At 35.6% G+C, this 14,832-nt stretch overlaps 1 pseudogene; it reads left to right on the top strand.

Annotated features, from left to right (window-relative positions):
- The first annotated feature begins 13,010 nt into the window (after positions 1-13,010).
- Positions 13,011-13,124, top strand: LOC114204902 (U2 spliceosomal RNA; annotated as a pseudogene).
- The last annotated feature ends 1,708 nt before the right edge of the window (positions 13,125-14,832 follow it).

The following is a 14,832-nucleotide window of genomic DNA, read 5'->3' as shown; positions in this document are numbered from 1 at the left end:
AAGTAGAGACATTACCTCTAGATCATCTAGTTTAGATTTTGACTTGTTTTTGAAATTCTACTTTATACTTGCTCAATTTTGCTTCAAAAATAAAGGAACATCTAATGATACTTCAACAAAATTATAAGAACCGTGCACTCATTTATTCACAGTAGAAGCTAGTGTTGTAGCTACTATTATCCCGTAGCCTTTTACAGAGCTAGCCACTGAGATAAACTTCAAGCAAGTTTCAATATACATTGTTTGGTAAATATTGAACTCAATAATGAAACTTCAATGCAGAAGCAAAGGCAATATCTGACATGCAAAAATGAAAATAACTTTGTCAGATTGCAATTTATAGCTAACTTATTCCTAAAAATGCCAATGATGGTTTATCATTTCAGGATCTCTTTCTGTGCCTCACATTATACATCATAAGTAGCACACGTTACCAATTTCTCAATTTTTTTTTTATAGACAGTGGATTGCAAGATTATAGGGATTTAATGAAAGGGGGCTATAAAAAGTCAAATGACAATTTTAAAGAAAACTTCAATTGAACTGGGTACTTTTCTAGGTAAGGAAGACACATAAGCAATGAAAAACCCATGGTCGATATCTTCATGCATCTTACATTCTACTAAGAAGACAATGGAACATAATAAAAAAATAGTAAAATATATAAAATGTCACAAGGTGATAAGTACTATAACGAAAAACAAACCCAAAATTCCAGGAGTGGGTCGATGGGATTACATGTAAATGGGTAACCAGAAAAATCCTCAGAGAGAAGGTGATATTTAAAGAAAGATTGAAAGATGTTAGGTAGTAAGCCATTTACATCTGGGACAGATCATTCCAGGAAGTGCCAATTCTTGGAGGCAAATGACCCAGTGTTTTGAGTTTAGCAAATGGCTATGGTGAAGTAAATTAGGCAAAGGGTAGGAGTTGAGATCAGAAAAATAATGGTGGTGTTATTTGCTGCTCACTCAGAAAATTACAGAAAAGGGTTTAAGAATGTATCTAAGGCATGGCTTGAGTAACTAGAAGCATGTGGTTGCCATAAACTGGGATAAAGAAGATGGTGGAAGGGAGCTGGACTGGAGGCAAAGATCAGGAATTTGGTATTGAATTCACCGAGATTAAAAGATGCCAGTTAGATATTCAAGCAGAGTTATCAAGTGCACAGGTAAACAAAGTTTGAAGTTCAGAGACGAGGTATGTATGGAGAGAAGATACATATTTTATTAAATATAGATTTCCATAAGTGGACTTTTTTCTAGTTTTTGAAGGAGGATTCGGCTCCAGACATTTCATAGAGTCACATATGGTATATACAATATGTTAGATTATAATATGTAATATGCATCTGTGTGTGTGTGTGTGTGTGTGTGTGTGTATATTTTTTCAATGTATTTTTTGTTAGTTTTTGCCTACTAGGAAAATAATACATAGGTTTTATGGGAATGGAGTGATGATTCATTTTATGTGTCGACCCGGCTAGACTATGGTGCTCAGCTGTTTGGTCAACCTCTAGTATAGATGTCAATGTGAAGGTATTTTGTAGTTGTGATTAATATCCACAATCAGTTGATTTTTAAGGAAAGGAAATTTCCTTTGATAATGTGGGTGAGTCTCATCCAACTAGTTGAATGCTCTTAAGAGCAAACACTGAGCTTTCACAGACCAAGAAAACATTTTGCCTCAAGACCGCAGCATAGAAATTCTGCCAGAGTTTCCAGCCTGCCATATTTCTGACTCAAAGCTACCTCAAATCCTGTCTGGGATTCCAGCGTGAGGGTCTGCTCCAAGATTTCAGACTTGCTACCCCCAGAACTGGGTGTGAGACACTTCCTTAAAGTAAATCTCTTTAAGGATAGATCTATACATCCTATTGGTTCTGTTTCTCTGGTGTACCCTGACAGATACCAGTAGACAGAAAGCCTGATTTTTATTATTTCTTCTGCTTCTTTTTCATTCATAACATAAAACCTGATGCCCAGTATGCATTCAACTTCAATACATAGTTGAAGAACGCTGGATTGTTTTTAGGAACTGGAAGGATTTATGATGTTGGAGATGCAAAAAGTCTTACAGTTCTACATTGTTATGAGCTCCCAAACTCAGAATAATTCTCCATATCCATCAAGCCCTATATAATGTCCAGCACGTGGTGTGTACCTACTAAATATTTTTGAATGCAAAATCTATTATTTAATAAGTTAGTAAGTGAATGATGACTAAACATTCTCATTTTTTTTTTCTCCTGAGAACATAGCCCATTAAAAGATGACAGCAAGATTATATGTCTAAAAGCCTGGAATAAAGTCAAGATCATACAAATACTGATGTAAACAGTAACAACAGATATTATTCATGTACAAGTCTACTAAAACTGTTCACTAAATATATTCACAGGTAATGTGAATAATATCACTTACACAATTTATAAAATTAAAAAATTAAAAACTAAAGTGAAATAAATGTTTCCTTTACAGTAAACTGCTTATTTAGTATTAAATATTGTAGTGGGTAATTTTAGAGTGAACCCTCTGTTTATATGCTACATAAATCTGTTGCAAATGTGAATTGGTATCACTCTATCCCATTTAGAATATGATTTTGGAGTAATGATAACAAGTTTTGAGAATCATTTAAATAATAAAGCTATATTAATGAGGAGGAGAGTGGGGGAGATGGGGTAATTGGGTGATGGGCATTAAGGAGGGTACTTGATGTAATGAGCACTGGGTGTTATATGCAACTGATGAATCACTAAATTCTACTTCTGAAACTAATAATACACTATGTGTTAGCTAAATTGAATTTAAATGAAAATTTTAAAAAAATAAATGACTTATTTTTTACATATATGTCCACTATATATTTTGCTGCATTGTTGAAGAATGACAAAGCCCTAGTAACAACATTATACCTACTGAATATTCTTTTCGATTTCTTGTATTTTTTTATTTTTCTTTTTAACCCAAACAATTATATGCAAGCAATTGTTTTCTGACATATACATCTTATTGTTCTGTCTAAATTAGGGCTGAGTAACATGTCACCAAACACACCTCACTTTTCAATAACTGATGACTGAATTATTATTAATGTACTGTGGACTTTCCAAATAATAACCTAGCACAGCATTAAACTAACTGCTGTTTGTTAACACGATCATTCCCAAATCATTAAATGCTTAGAAATTTGCTAAGTGATTATAACAAATGGCACATGAAATCAATTTTAATATTTAATGCTATATATATTTTTAGTTTCTGATTAAAACATAGACATTGATTTATAGTTTTAATTTTTTAATATTGGATCTATATAGCAAAATAAGCAGCTTTTCTTATGATTAATCCCAAACTTTATACAGGTAGATAGCAGAAATTTCTACCTACATTTCTGAGAGAGTAATTTTGGGAGGGGCTATATTTATAGTCAGCTTATTTTATTGACATCTTTTCATTTGCTCCCAATTAATCGTACCATTAACAACAAGAAGAAAAGAACTTAGGTTACAGCTTCCAAAAGTGATTTTCATCTATAAATATTTCTTGTGCTATAAAGAAATTTTATTTTAGATTTTATAAGATTAGATAAAATGAGACTGCACCTTCAAAGTCGGTAACTTAGAAATGGCACACATTTCTTTGTGAGCATGTAACAGGTTTTATCATGATAAGAAAATATAAATAAAGTTGTAATTTTTCTTCTATTTGGAAATTACATACTACATTGTATTTTGCATAATATGTGATACTTGATTAAGCTATACCCTTGGTGAAATTTACACCTGATGTGGCAACTCTATTTTGAAAGGAAACAGCTGTTTTGGTAATGTTCCTGTGGTTTTATGAACACAATGTTTCCTTTATGAGACAAAGTGGATTCAAATGAGCTTTCTCAACTCCCTCCAGAAACAAATTTCTCAAATGTTTTGTAACTTACTATTGCTTGATAAATGTTATATTGCAGATTATTCTAGGTGTTATGCCTAGGGCTCCTTAAGTGCTGCCATTTGCTTGTTTATTTTCTTCTTGGGCTAGGGAATTGCTTTATGAACTCCCAAGTCATAAAGGAGAGCAGCAGAGTGGGAAGAAAGACATTTGGTATAATACTTCGTTGACTGAAAAGGAAATTGGATTTTACCTCTTGCAAAGGAGGTCACAAATTTTATTGTTAAATGGGCTCAAGTATACTTATTTAATAAGACGTGGACCTAAAATGGGAGTGTTCTTTAATTCCAGGCCCCCAGCAAATATGCAATAACATATTTTTCATAGAATTTTCACATTTGGTTACCTAAACTTTTATTATAAGCTTGATAGATTGTTTTCCATATTTGTTTTTGACCTTGCTATATGGATAAAGTACACTTGTTTAAACACAGTAATCCTTATGTGGGAAGTAGAGTTATTTATATTTGACATAAATTCCTGGAAGTGATTTATAAGGCAGCTAAAATGTATTAAGCCAGTGTTGAAAGGGGAATGTCGTTAAATATATGTGCACAGTGCTGGCAAGGATTCCAATTTAGGCTTTGTCTGAACTGCTTAAGAATAGTTGTCTGTGCTTTAGAGGAACTGCATGGAAAGTAGAGAACAGAAATTTAAATGTATAATTGTATAATACATCAGGCAGCATGCATTTTTAATCCATATCCCTAAATCTAGTGAAATAGAATTATCTGGTATCAAACCTACTTCTTTCAATAGCTATAGATTCATTATTGCATATGAATTGCCTATATATTATATTATGCACATATTATAATTCTTTCTATAATTTACTCTAAGTTTTCTAAGAGTGTATTGAAAAACATAAATGAGATTTAGCAGGAAAATGGGAATATGGGAATTTCAGAGTCAATAAATCAAATATACCTAAAAATGAAAAAAAAATAATAAATATGGAGTGACTAACAGTGCCTAGTTCTTAGTTCTTAGTGACTTCATGGTAAACCATTATAAGTACTAGTTTTTCTCTCTTTCAGGAAAGTGTGAGAAAGAAGTTTAAGTGAGAAAATAAATGTTTGGAAGCTCTAAATTTCCATAAATAGAACAGTGGTGAGTGTAAACGCACTTCTTAATGAAGGTCACATGCTGGATCATGTAAAATTCTCTGCCCTGTGAAGGTCAATATAATCCAAGGTTGCCTATACTGCATTTCTCATGCTTTCAACCCATCATTTACTTGTGGCATCCTTTTCTTCAATAACTACATTACAATTTCCAGGAACTCACAAACCTGGGAAGTCAAACGGACACATTCTCTATCCTTACTGCTCCATAAACCCCTATTTCAGCTTGTAGATTTTTCCAATCAGTCTGGAAACACTTGGAAGAGAATTTGCTTCACATCTGCTTCCATCAGAATCCATTCCACAGCTTATATGTCTACTGTCTTGTGGATTCTAATTCTTCTCTGGTGCTACAGCTGCTGTCTTATTCCCGTGGTAAAGCTACCACCTCTTTTATGTATTTATTTATTTTTATTATGTTATGTTAATCACCATACATTACATCATTAGTTTTTGATGTAGTGTTCCATGATTCATTGTTTGTGTATAACACCCAGTACTCCATGCAGAACGTGTCCTCTTTAATACCCATCACCAGGCTAACCCTTCCCTCCACCCCCCTCCCCTCTAGAACCCTCAGTTTATTTCTCAGAGTCCACAGTCTCTCATGGTTTGTCTCCCCCTTCCAATTCCCCCCCTTTCATTTTTCCCTTCCTACTCTCTTCTTTTTTATAACATATAACGTATTATTTGTTTCAGAAGTACAGGTCTGTGATTCAACAGTCTTACTCAATTCACAGCGCTCAACATAGCGCATACCCTCCCCAATGTCTATCACCCAGCCACCCCATCCCCCCCATTCCAGCAACCCTCAGTTTGTTTCTTGAGATTAAGAGTTCCTCAGAGCAGTGAGATCATATGATACATGTCTTTCTCTGATTGACTTATTTCGCTCAGCATTAACACCCTCCAGTTCCATCCATTATCAAACACCTAAAAAAGCATGTTCCTAACACACAGCTGTTGTGTGTAACAGGTTTTATTCTAAGTGTGGGTTTACCCAGTGGTAGTTCTGCACAGCTTAGCAAAGGACACAATTCAAAATTGGAATTTCTACCTAGAAATATCTCTGCTGCTCTTTGACACAAGAAATGTCTCATGGGGACTGGGATGGTATTCATTTCCTACAATGACCTTTCTCGTTCCCCTCTCTCTCTATGCAAACTCTTTCTCTAAATTCTTCTTTCTGATTCAGTGCCCTGAAACTCTGTTCCTTGAAGTCCACTTTTAGGAAATACTACATTTTTATTAATTTGTTTCCCGCTTATATAATGTTTGGGGAAGTCTGTTTATTTTTATCAAAAAGTGCTTGTTCTACTAAAAGTAGTATTGTCTTCCTACAGATATCAATTAAAACAATATATTTCCTATTATACTTATTTATTATGGATTCATTAATATAATTTAAAAAATCAAATGCTAGAGCTAATATGCATAAGATACTTGTTTACAAATAAAAAACAACTATAAAATGCTAAAAATCTCTATGATAGCTTTCATTAAAACATCAGTAGCAACACCTGTTAGCTGATGTTCATGACTATAAATTTAGGTAAAATAAGATATTTTGCATAGTAATTTTACCTAACTATCTTTTGTTAATATCCGCCATAGTATTTCTTTTAGAGTTCTTGCACCCAACTCCATGTGGCCAGGAGGTGCGTTCCCCCCCACACAACAGCAAGAAATTCTTGGACACCAGCAGGGTGTCCTAAAATTCAACTCAATTCTGACATTATCTACCTGGAGATGGCATTAGTTCCATGGTTAAGGGTTCAGTCCTACAAGATTGCCCCCTACCGTGCCACTTCAGACTCCAGTCACAAGCCTCAGGCTATTACCAGTGCTTCTGAATAAGCAGCTACAGATTGGCTGTTCCAAAAACCTCCTTCTTGGGTACCATTAATTTTTTATAACAGCTCACAGAACTCGGGTAAACACTTATGTAGGTTTATCAGTTTATTAAAGGGTATAATAAAGGACATGAATCAACAGCCAGATGAAGAGATACATAGGGCAATGTCACAAACAAAGGAGCTTCTGTTCTCATGGAGCTTGGGTCCTGGCTTGGTAGCATGTGGGAGCACTCTGGTTTCCCAAGCATGGAAACTCTCCAAGAAGGACCAAAACGTGGTCCTCTAGGGTTTTTATGGAGACTTCATTACATAGTCATGATTGGCTATTGGTTGATTAAACATCCACAAGCCCCTCTCCTTACCCCAGAGGTTAGAGAGTGGGACTGAATGTTCCAACCCTTTAATTACATGGTTGGTCCTCCTGGCAACCAGTCCCTGACCTCGGGTGTGGTTTAAAGGACACTTTCATTACTAACAAGACACCATTCATTTTTATGGCTCTGAAGCATTTTCAAGAACTGTGGATAAAGACCAAACATATCTGAAAAATATGTATTTCTTATAAATCATTATGTCACAGTATTATTTTGGGTAAACAACTGACAGATTCAAAGTCACAGCAAATTTTTTTATGTTATGATATTCATGAATCTAGATATTAATATCCATGACCAAGATTTTGTAATCCTCTAAAAGGTAACTTTTTTTTTACAGCTCTATGCTATCTATCTATCTATCATCTATCTATCTATCATCTATCTATCTATCTATCTATCTATCTATCTATCTATCTATCTAAACATTTTTTTCCATTTATTTATTTTTTTAATTAACATATAATGTATTATTTGTTTCAGGGCTACAGGTCGTGACTCATCAGTCTTACACAATTCACAGCACTCACCATAGCACATACCTTCCTCAATGTCCATCACACAACCAACCCATCCCTCCCACCCCCCTCCACTCCAGCAACCCTCAGTTTGTTTCCTGAGATTAAGAGTCTCTTATGGTTAGTTATTTTAATTCACAAAATGACTCTGAGAAGTGCATAGCTACTTTTTTATTTGGGGGGATGGGGTAGGACTTTTAATTTTCCTCTTCGCAACCCTAGGCCAAATATTCTTGGAAAGCATACCCACACCTCCAAATCTATTTAAGTTCTCTCTGTATTCCAGATACCATCTATTTCAGCATGGGACAGATACAATGTGTCTCCTCATGTGGTGAGTGGGCATCTAATGGAAAGAGACTGCAATGGCTGAACTCCTATGTGTATTACATATATAAAAAGATTTTTTTATTGATTGATGTGGGGATGCAAACACCCACAATGGCATTTTAAAAATAGACTTTATTTTAGATTTGCAGAAAAATTGAGAAGATAGTACAAAGAGTTCCCATGTACACCATACCCAGTTTTGCCTATTGTTAACATTTTCCATTAATGTGGTGCATATGCTACAATTAACAAATCAATGTGGATACATTCACATTAACTAATGTCCATTCTTTTTTCTTTTTTAAGTTTTTATTTAAATTCCAATTAGTTAACATATAGTGCAATATTAATTTCAGGTGTAGAATTTAGTGATTCATCACTTACATACAACACCCAGTGCTCATCCCAACAAGTGCTGTCCTTAATACCCAACACCCACGTAGTCCATTCCCCCACCTACCTCCCCTCCAGCAACCCTCAGTTTGTTTTCTATAGTTAAGAGTCCTTTTTATGGTTTGCCTATGTCTCTTTTTTCCATTCAGATTTCCATTCTAGTAGTCTCTTTCCTTTTATAAAATGCATTTGAATTTCCAAGGACTTAAACTTATTTAAATTTAATAATGCCACTAATTTCTAAATAAGGAGTTGCCTATTTAGAAGTAAATGTATTTTGAAGTAGATATATTTAACCATATAGATTTTTCTCAGAAATATTATGATAACAACATCAACATTTAATCTTTTTTTAAAATTTTAAAATCCATGTCTTTATTACTTTTTGCACAAAATATCATTGTCTGCTAATACAAATCGTCAAAATTGCACTTAAATATATGTGGGAGGGTATGTTTTAAATTTAATGTGAAGAGCAACTTTCACATGGAATCTGAGACAGATGGAATCCTTCATTGAGCAGAAACACAGATTCCATGATGCTCCTAATGTAATATAATTAAACATCCACTTTAACAGCAAGAAGTTTCTGACCTGTGTTTCACCACTGCATGGTCAGTATTGTGTGGGCTATCCATAGCCTTTTTTTTAAACTATTATTATGTTAATCACCATACATCACATCAATAGTTTTTGATGTAGTGTTCCATTATTCATTGTTTGCATATAACACCCAGTGCTCTATTCAATACCTGCCCTCTTTAATACCCATCACCAGGCTAACCCATCCCCCAAGCCCCCCTCCCCTCTAGAACCCTCAGTTTGTTTCTCAGAGTCCATAGTCTCTCAGGTTCACCTCCCCCTCCAAATCCCCCCCTTCATTTTTCCCTTCCCGCTATCTTTTTTTTTTTTTTAAACATATAATGTATTATTTCTTTCAGAGGTACAGGTCTGTGATTCCACAGTCTTACACAATTCACAGTGCTCACCATACCCTTCTCCATGTCTATCACCCAGCCACTCCATCCTTCCCACCCCCCACCACTCCGGCAACCTTCAGTTTCCTGAGATTAAGAGTTCCTCGTATCAGTGAGTTCATATGATACATGTCTTTCTCTGATTGACTTATTTCGCTTAACGTAATACCCTCTAATTCCATCCACGTCATTGCAAATGGCAAGATTTCTTTTTTTGATGGCTGCATAATATTCCATTACACACACACACACACACACACACACACACACACACACACACACACCCCACATCTTCTTTATCCATTCATCTGTTGATGGACATCTTGGCTCTTTCCATAGTTTGGCTATTGTGGACATTGCTGCTATAAACATTGGGGTGCATGTACCCCTTAGGATCACTACACTTGTATCTTTGGGGTAAATACCCCATAGTGCAATTGCTGGGTCATAGGGTAGCTCTATTTTCAACTTTTTGAGGAACCTCCATACTGTTTTCCAGAGTGGCTGCACCAGCTTGCATTCCCACAGTGTAGGAGGGTTCCCCTTTCTCCGCATCCCCGCCAACATCTGTCGGTTCCTGACTTGTTAATTTTAGCCATTCTGACTGGTGTGAGGTGGTATCTCATTGAGGGTTTGATTTGGATTTCCCTGATGCCAAGTGATGTTGAGCACTTTTTCATGTGTCTGTTGGCCATCTGGATGTCTTCTTTGGAAAAAATGTCCATTCATGTCTTCTGCCCTTTTCTTGATTGGATTATTTGTTCTTTGGGTGTTGAGTTTGAGAAGTTCTTTATAGATTTTGGATACTAGTCCTTTATCTGATATGCCATTTGCAAATATCTTCTCCCATTTTGTTGGTTGTCTTTTGGTTTTGTTGACTGTTTCCTTTGCTGTACAAAATCTTTTTATCTTGATGAGGTCCCAACAGTTCATTTTGCCCTTGTTTCCCTTGCCTTTGGCGATGTTTCTAGGAAGAAGTTGTGGCGGCTGAGGTCGAAGAGGTTGCTGCCTGTGTTCTCCTCTAGAATTTTGATGGACTCCTGTCTCACATTGAGGTTTTTCAACCATTTTGAGTCTATTTTTGTGTGTGGTGTAAGGAAATGGACCAGTTTAATTCTTCTGCATGTGGCTGTCCAATTTTCCCAACACCATTTGTTGAAGAGACTGTCTTTTTTCCATTGGACATTCTTTCCTGCTTTGTTGAAGATTAGTTGACCATAGAGTTGAGGATCCATTTCTGGGCTCTCTATTCTGTTCCATTGATCTATGTGTCCGTTTTTGTGCCAGTACCATACTGTCTTGATGATGACAGCTTTGTAATAGAGCTTTAAGTCCAGAGTTGTGATGCCGCCAGCTTTGCTTTTTTTTTTTTTAACATTCCTCTGGCTATTCAGGGTCTCTTATGGTTCCATAGAAATTTTAGGATTATTTGTTCCATTTCTTTGAAAACAGTGGATGGTATTTTGATGGGGATTGCACTGAATGTGTAGATTGCTCCAGGTAGCTTTGACATCTTCACAATATTTGTTCTTCCAAATCCATGAGCATGGAACTTTTTTCCATTTCTTTGTGTCTTCCTCACTTTCTTTCATGAGTATTTTATAGTTTTCTGAGTACAGATTCTTTGCCTCTTTGGTTAGATTTATTCCTAGGTATCTTATGGTTTTGGGTGCAATTGTAAATGGGATTGACTCCTTAATTTCTCTTTCTTCTGTCTTGTTGTTGGTATATGGAAATGCCACTGATTTCTGTGCATTGATTTTATATCCTGCACTTTACTGAATTCCTGTATGAGTTCTAGTAGTTTTGGTGTGGAGTCTTTTGGGTTTTCCACATAAAGTATCATATCATCGGCAAAGAGTGAGAGGTTGACTTCTTCTTTGCCGATTTGGATCCTTTTTATTTATTCAGTTGTCTGATTGTTGTGGCTAGGACTTGTAGTACTATGTTGAATAGCAGTGGTGATAGTGGACAGCCCTGGCGTGTTCCTGACCTTAGGGGGAAAGCTCTCAGTTTTTCCCCATTAAGAATGATACTCGCAGTGGGTTTTTCATAGGTGGCTTTTATGATATTGAGGTACGTACCCTCTATCCCTATACTCTGAAGAGTTTTGATCAAGAAAGGATGATGTACTTTGTCAAATGCTTTTTCTGCATCTATTGAGAGGATCATATAATTCTTGTTCTTTCTTTTATTAGCGTATTGTATCATGTAGATTGATTTGGAGATGTTGAACCACGCTTGCAGCCCAGGAATAAATCCCACTTGGTCATGGTGAATAGTCCTTTTAATGTACTATTGGATTCTATTGACTAATATTTTTGTGAGAATTTTTGCATCCATGTTCATCAGGGATATTGGTCTGTAATTTTCCTTTTTGATGGGTCTTCATCTGATTTTGGGATCAAGGTAATGCAGGCCTCATAAAATAAGTTTGGAAGTTGTCCTTCCATTTCAATTTTTTGGAACAGTTTCAGAAGAACAGGTATTAATTCTTCTTTAAATGTTTGGTAGAATTCCCCTGGGAAGCCATCTGGCCCTGGGCTCTTGTTTGTCGGGAGATTTTTGATGACTGCTTCAATTTCCTTAGTGGTTATAGGTCTGTTCAGGTTTTCTATTTCTTCCTGATTCAATTTTAGTAGTTGATATATCTCTAGGAATACATCCATTTCTTCCAGATTATCTAATTGCTGGCATAGAGTTGCTCATAATATGTTCTTATAATTGTTTGTATTTCTTTAGTGTTGGTTGTGATCTCTCCTCTTTCATTCATGATTTTATTTATTTGGGTCATTTCTCTTTTCTTTTTGATAAGTCTGACGAGGGGTTTATCAATCTTATTAAGTCTTTCAAAGAACCAGCTCCTAGTTTCGTTGATCTCTTCCACTGTTCTTTTGGTTTCTATTTCATTGATTTCTGTTCTGATCGTTATTATTTTTCTTCTCCTGCTTGGTTTAGGTTTTATTTGGTGTTCTTTCTCCAGCTCCTTTAGGTGTAGGGTTTATTTAGGTGTATTTGAGACCTTTCTTGTTTCTTGAGAAAGGCTCATATTGCTATATACTTTCCTCTTAGGACTGCCTTTGCTGCATCCCAAAGATTTTGAACAGTTGTGTTTTCATTTTCATTTGTTTCCATGAATTTTTTTAATTCTTCTTTAATTTCCTGGTTCACCCATTCATTTGTTAGTAGGATGTTCTTTAGCCTCCGTGTATTTGAGTTCTTTCTGAGTTTCCTCATTTGATTGAGTTCTAGTTTCAAAGCATTGTGGTCCAAAAATATGCAGGGAATGATCCCAGTCTTTTGGTATTGGTTGAGACCTGATTTGTGACCTAGGATGTGATCTATTTTGGAGAATATTTCATGGGCACTAGAGAAGAATGTGTATTCTGTTGTTTTGGGATGGAATGTTCTGAATATATCTGTGAAGTCCATTTGGTCCAGTGTGTCATTTAAAGTCTTTATTTCCTTGTTGATCTTTTGCTTAGATGATCGCTTCTCAACCTTTTGGCTAAGATCAAGTGTAGTAACTCTTCTTATCAGTTTAACATTTTTATCTTTAAATATGACTTAGAAATGACCAAAACAGATCTTTCAGACTCTGAAAGAGAGACAGAAAATGTGAAGGGCATCTTGAGAACTGCTATGGAATTTATTTTGAATTCTTTCAAAAAGTTATTTTAAAGTGCTTCTATCTATCAAAAAGAACCAGTCCAAAAACTACTGCCTTTTAGAGAAAGGTCTCATTTTCTTCCTCTTAACACCATTAGATAAAATATTAATTGAGTCCTGTTTAGGTAAACATATTCTATTGTGAAAAATATCTGTATGAGCTGATTTCAAAAAAGTACATTTTGAGTTCCATAAATTTTTAACTATTTTCTGAAACCACAACAGAGACTACTATGGACTGTGGATTCAATGATGGTTTCTTTCAAAATCCTTATATTGAAACCCCAATGTCCATCTGGAGGTGGGGCCTGTGGTAGGTGACAAAGTCATGAGGGTGGGGCCCTTTGAATGGGTTTAGTGCTTTTACAGGAAGAGACAGGAGAGAGACCATCTTTCTGTCTTGAGAAGATACAGCGTGAAGATATCTTTCTGCAAACCAGGAAGCATGCCCTCCCAGGGAACAGAACCAGCAGCACCTTGATCATGCACATGTCAGCTTCTGGAAGTCCGAAAATAAATTGTCATTAAGCCATCCAGTCTGTGGCATTTGTTACAGCAAGCCAAACTAAGAGAGTATGAAAAAATATATTATTTTTGAAGTAGTACTTTCCTAGTTTATTCTTCCATTAAGTATGTGAGGAGATTTGAAACAGTTTCTTGTCACTGAAATTTGTTTACTATCAAGGGAGAAAGTCTGTAGACTCAGACAAATATTTTTAAAAGCAAAATGAGGACACTGCTGTGATGAGCTGGGCAAGAGCTTTTCCAAAGTAATTAGAGTTTGACTTTTTGAAACTTGTTGGTAAAGTGAATGTTTTTAACTTAGGTATTGTTAGAGAGTCATAAGCCTGCTGATCAGGGAAGATAGATTTCTTAACCCATGGTTGGCTATAACATTAGTGATACACTTGAACTGGCATATTATACTCTGAACTTAAATTTCAATGTATTAAAATGATTTTTTAAGAAGAATAAAGACTTTTTTTTTCCCTCTTAGCTAAAGAAGACAATGAACTCCTGGATTGTCGTCAAAGGTAATGTCATGTCTAACTCTGTAACCTGAGTAGGTTTCTCACTATTGGCAGATACTAGCACCATTTCACATTAGGAGCTTACTTGCTTGCTACAAGTATCACAAGACATAAAATATAATTTAAAAAAAAACTGGAAATGCACAAGGCATATTTATGGAAAGCATTTTACCCTTTAAAAAAGTTCTCTTAAAAAGAATGTAAAGTTCCTGAGATGCAGGGCATTGAGGCAGCGTGGTAGCCATATTAACAGTGCTAATTAAGAAAGATTGTTGGTGGAGAAAGTGGGGAGAAAGCATCACCCTCTTACACTTTTCTTTATTTTTTTTTTGTTTTTAAAATTTTGCTTGTTTCTGGTTTTGTTCTGTCTTAATGTGAGACCATATCCATAGAAAATGCAAAAACATGTATGTGCAGGTTAAAAATAAGTTTAAACCACACCTTATAGAGCATCATCCATCATGAGGTAGACTGTGGCCAGTCCCCAGTAGGCATCGTGGTCCCACCTCCATTCATGTGCCTCACTTTCCTTTTCAGAAGTATCCATAATCCTAACATTTGTGATGTACATTTCCTTGCTCTTCTTTATAGTTTTGTTTCCTCTGTTTGG

This window comes from Eumetopias jubatus, unplaced genomic scaffold, assembly GCF_037043125.1.
Source record: "Eumetopias jubatus isolate StellerSeaLion01/CBP00866 unplaced genomic scaffold, mEumJub1_p1.0 scaffold_5, whole genome shotgun sequence".
NCBI classification, from domain to species: domain Eukaryota; kingdom Metazoa; phylum Chordata; class Mammalia; order Carnivora; family Otariidae; genus Eumetopias; species Eumetopias jubatus.
Note: the sequence above shows the minus strand (reverse complement) of the source record. Positions and strands in the feature narration are given on the sequence as shown.